Consider the following 5,366-nt stretch of genomic DNA (forward strand, 5'->3'; position numbering starts at 1 on the left):
ATTTTATAGAGGAAGAACATGAGTCCCTTTAAGAGAAAGCAAATTGTCTGAGCTCATGTGGCACACTGGTGCCAGAGCCGGGACTTCATCCCAGGCCTCTTAGTTCGTCCTTTATTGCTTTTTCCACTCTACCTGCCTGCGTGTGTATTTGTGATATTTAAATGCGTTCACACAGGGAGGGAAAGAGATTACTAATCTTCTCCATCTACACAAACTGTCTACCAGAGAGATGGGCAGAGCATGGCCAAAAGACACAGGAGGCATTATCTCTCGCTTCTCCCTGCCGTATTCAACGAGCTAGATTGCGATCTTCGGAGCGGCAGTCCCCCCGCCTTGCTGGAAATGTTGAAACACTTGTGACTGACCTCCAGTGACACAGAAGCTTCTGGGTAGGGGCTGGAGACAGGTGGGGGAGATGTTTCTGCTAGGACATCGCTGAAACACACACTGGAATCAGACTGTGCTCAGAGTCCTGGGGTAAGTACTATTTGTGAAGACAGGATTTTAAATTAGTTTGAAATGTGCATTTGCTTGCGAACATATATGTGTAGAAGTTTTAGAGAGGATTCTCTGTTTATGTGCTGAGATTCCAAGGTGCAGAATTCAACTTGAAATCGGCTTACAGTGAGCCTAAGATTACACTTGATGGACGTGAATTTCTTGTGCCTGAGACCTGAGATCTGTCTGCACTAGCAGCGGCAGCAGCCATCGGGGCTCTGGCCAGAAGGTACGTGAACTTTGGGCCCAGCAAAAACTGGTTCCAAATCCTCACTCTGCTAAACTTTTGTGAGTTTCAGTTTCCTTATCTGTAAAATGGGCATAAAACACCCACCTTACAGGGTTGCTGCAAGGATTCAGACAGTATACGTTTAGTGCCAGTACAGTGCTCCACCAATAACAGCTGTGAATTTCTAAGTCAAATGGGAACCAGGTCTCAGAGAATATCTCCCCTATAAACACCCCACAGGAGTGTTTTCCCTGAGGTTTGTTCTGAGCAGCAAAGGACTATGTGAAGGGAAGACAGTCAGCCTGGAAGTTTAAAAATTTTATGAATGGAGGTTGGAGAATGTGCACCATCAAAAAAAAAGTCATCTGAACATCTGGATAAGGAAAAGCCAATAACGGCACAAAACAGAAACGGCTGACCCTCATATACACCTTACTATCTCCAGGGACTACTCAAAGAGTTTTACACAGATTGGCTCATTTCATCCTCACAACCCTGAAGACGTAGATGCTACCAAGAGCCTTATTTTCCAGTTGAAGAAACTGAGGCACCAAGGTGTTAAGGAACTTGACTGAATCAGTGAAAGAAATTCTTCTGAAAGAATTTCATTACTGAAATTCTCAGACGATGCAGTGCTGGGAGGGGGGCTTCAGGCACTCAAGGAAGACTTGTTGATTGGCTGACTGTGCTTCTCGTTCTGTGTGCTGACCTATTTTGTGAGCTTTGGCAATTCTACCCAGTTTAATGCCTTGAGTAGGATCTGTTATATAACTGGTGGAACCCAACGCAAAATGAAAATCTGGGGTCCATTACTAAAAAATTATTACGAATTTATGATTACAGCCACAAAGCATTAGGCCAATTGTGGGGCCCTTGTGAGCACAGGGCCCTGCTAGGCTGCACGGATTCAAAGTCCATGAAGCCAGCACTGGCCCTGAGTTCTGACAAGGAGGCAGGGATGGTACTAGAAGATTTCATGGCCTCGTGTAGCCCTCCTAATAATTCTGAGCCCCTCCCAGGTTGGAGAGATGGAGAAAGGCCTGGTTTAACTCTTCTGTGCTAAAGTTCTCCAAAGAGTTTTCTTTCACTGATTCAGTGAAGTCCCTTGACACCTTGGTGCCTCAGTTTCTTCAACTGGAAAATAAGTCAAATAAAGAGACATTTGAATGCCCAATTGAAGGAGGAGAAAACTGAGGCTCTGAGACATTAAGTGACTTCCTCAAGGTTAAACAACATTTATTGTATGCAAATTGATTTAATGGCTATGTGTACAGAGTGTTACACATTTTTCCCCCATTCCCTGCAGTGTCTCTAAGTACTATGCTATGAATTGCGGAGTGTAATATATGCAGTCCCAGCCAACAAAGTGCATCATCTGTAGAAGGTGCCTAGTTTCCCTAAAATTTAGTAGGCCAATCGACGAAACAGAATAATCTGACCCCTTCGAATTCATCTGGAGCTTTGTGGGAACTAGCAGAATAAATCCATGAATACTGCTTGAGTAGCTTGCAATTTTTTGTGTTCTTGCTGATTTAGACTTGGAACTAAGTTGCATCCACATTGCATTCATCTCTAGTAGTTTCCTGTAAAACTGCTTTCCCCAAAATTACGAATTAGAAACTCTGGATGACTTGCTTTCCTGCTAGAAATTGGCAGTGCTTGCACCTAGAAATAAGTGCGACTAGAGAAGTGGCCTATCTGGTTGAGACTTGATTGCTCTTTCTGGTGAATCTAAATCTCACTTTATAGTCCATTTGAGAAAAATTCTACAATAACAAAATGTCAGAACTAAACTGATTTAGCCCACCCCTCTCATTACATAGACAGGAGAGCTGAGGCTCAGGGAGAGGAAATGATGTGCCCGAGGAATGTATAAAGTTGTTGAGCTGGAATGTTCATCTAGGCTCTTGCGCCATATTCCAGACGAGCTCAAGCCTCCTAACCACCTGGGATAAGGCCCCTGACATGGTGACCAGAACCGAAGAGAATCCAGGAAAGATTTCTCTGATACAAGGGCGAAGGCGATCCTGTAACCCTCTGCTATCCCCTTCCCATGGTATTCGGCATTTCCCCATTCCTCCCTTCCCTCAGCCTGGCATTTTGGCCTTCTCTATTCCCTGGTGAGTGACTTATTGACAGTCATAGGAACAGACACTGTTTAGGGCCAGGGACGTCCCAGGACCCCATGGTTTGCTACATTGGGTTGCTCCCACCTCAAAATCATGAGTGAGCCCAGTGTTCTTACAGGCCTTATGAAAATGGATATGTTTATAAATTTAAGATAATTTTGAGTAGAATTTTCTGGTCCAAGGATCAGCCCTTGGTTACCTACATATGCCAGGCCCTCTACCAAGCATTTCCTTTTTTAAAAATCTTTTTGTGAAGAATGGGGTCTCACTACGTTGCCCAGGCTTGTCTGAAACTCCTGAGCTCAAGCCATCCTCCCACCCCTGCCTTTCTAATTGCTCAGATTACAGATGTGAGCCATCACACTCGGCCAGCATTTTCAATACTAAACACACTGTGGTGAAGGCACCTGTGTCTGAATTCGATCCCTCCACAGGGGATTAGAACCTGGTTTTCTCCTATGTAAAATAGGGACAACAATAGTGTCTACCTCAAAGGTTGTTATTCTGAGGATTAAATAAGATAATTGATGCAAAATGTTTTTTATGATACTGGTGTGTACAGTAAACATAAGACATGTATGAATTAAAAACATGAAACAGGCCGGGCATGGTGGCCCATACCTGTAATCCCAGCACTTTGGGAGGCTGAGACAGGAGGCTTGCTTGAACCCAGGAGTTCGAGACCAGCCTGGGCAACATGGTAAGACCCTGTCTCTACAAAATTTAACAACTAGCCAGACATGGTGGTGTGCATGGTCCCAACTGCTCAGGAGGCTGAGGCAGGAGGATTGCTTGAGCCCAGGAGGTTCAGGCTGTACTGAGCTGTGCTTGCACCACTGGACACACCAGCCTGGGTCACAGAGGAAGACCCTGACTCAAAAAAAAGAAATTGCCACAAAACAGGTGCCATCCCCATTTTACAGACATAACCCTGAAGCCGGGGAAGTAAAGCAACTCACAGCTAGGAAGGCCAGCGCTGAGATCCTAAACACAATCTATTTGGCTACAGGGTCTCTACACATAGCCATTTACCTATACTCACTTGTATGGTTGCTTTGCAGTATCCTCCGCTGTTTCCACATGACGCTATTTACGGGGTCAAATATAAATCCAACGTTAAAAGACAATTGTTAAAAGACAATCAGTCCCACTAAAGCTGTCCCCTACAGCCAAGGTTGGCAAGACACCTTTAGCTGGATTGCTATTCTCCCCTCCTTCCATCCGATGACCCATCGCGCTGTCCTTCAAATAATTCCCTCTCAGCAACTCTTCCCTGAGCATTCTGTCGCTTGGGGATCTCTTTTTCCTCTGAATTATAACGTATTAGTGATGCCACTCCTTCTGACAATGCATCATGCTTTACCTGTGGCATCTCTTCTGCTTTTTGACTTTTCACATATTAATGGCTTGATTTTCCAAGTACAAATGAGCTCTTGAAAGTACAAATGGCCTTTTCTCCTTCAGGCCATCTGCAGCATCTCACACAGGAGCCTTCACATGGACCACTCAGTAAATATCTGAACGACTGAAATTCAGACATTTAGGTGATCATCTCAATGTTCTAGTAACATGGTGAGATATAATTTATGTAGGTAAATTTGGTGTCATGCTGAGTTAAGGCACTCAGAAAATCTAGGTTTGTTTCAATGTCTTAAAACGTTTTTTGACTGTAGTTAATAACAACATATTGTATTCTTGAAAATGGCTGAGTAGTTTTCAAATGTTCTCACTATAAAAAATGATAGAGATAAATATGTGAGATTATGCAGCTGTCAACTCATTTGATTTAGCCATTCCACAATGTACACTTATTTCAAAACATGCTGTACACAATAACTATAGATAATTTTCCTCAATTAAAATAATAGGCTGGGTGCCGTGGCTCATGCCTATAATCCTAGCACTTTGAGAGGCTGAGGAGAATCATTTAAGCCAGGAGTTCAAGGTTGCAGTGAGCTTTGATCTTATCACTGCACTCCAGCTAATTAGGAAAAATATTTTAATTTAACTTTTGTTAATTAATTAAACAATAAAAATAAATTAAAATATTTCTCCTAATTGGAAAAACTGCATGTTAATTGCAGGAAACTTTGAAAATGACAGAAAGTATAACAAGTGAAGTAAGACATCCTCCTGTTAAAAACCCAGTTTTGTTAACACTTAGGTGTATCTTATTCCATTCCCCCATATAAACAAAGTACACTTAAATAACATCTTAAACTTATTTCTATAGATTCATATTTGTGAATAAATCTCAAAAAACAAACAAAAGAAAGAAAGAAGGCCGGGCGCGGTGGCTCAAGCCTGTAATCCCAGCACTTTGGGAGGCCGAGGCGGGTGGATCACGAGGTCAAGAGATCGAGACCATCCTGGTCAACACGGTGAAACCCCGTCTCTACTGAAAATACAAAACATTAGCTGGGCATGGTGGCACGTGTCTGTAATCCCAGCTACTCAGGAGGCTGGGGCAGGAGAATTGCCTGAACCCAGGAGGCGGAGGTTGCGGTGAG

At 43.3% G+C, this 5,366-nt stretch overlaps 1 protein-coding gene across 4 annotated transcripts in view; it reads left to right on the forward strand.

Annotated features, from left to right (window-relative positions):
• Positions 1-5,366, forward strand: part of RHEX (regulator of hemoglobinization and erythroid cell expansion) — a 20,403-nt gene continuing 15,037 nt past the window's right edge. For 2 of the 4 annotated variants that reach the window (XM_032289001.1, XM_032289004.1), the window contains exon 1: positions 1-477. The gene's annotated coding sequence lies outside the window, so the exon portion shown is untranslated. The other 2 variants (XM_032289002.1, XM_032289003.1) reach the window with 2 other exon arrangements.

This window comes from Sapajus apella, unplaced genomic scaffold, assembly GCF_009761245.1.
Source record: "Sapajus apella isolate SASKATOON/1434 unplaced genomic scaffold, GSC_monkey_1.0 scaffold22, whole genome shotgun sequence".
In the NCBI taxonomy this organism is placed as follows: Eukaryota; Metazoa; Chordata; class Mammalia; order Primates; family Cebidae; genus Sapajus; species Sapajus apella.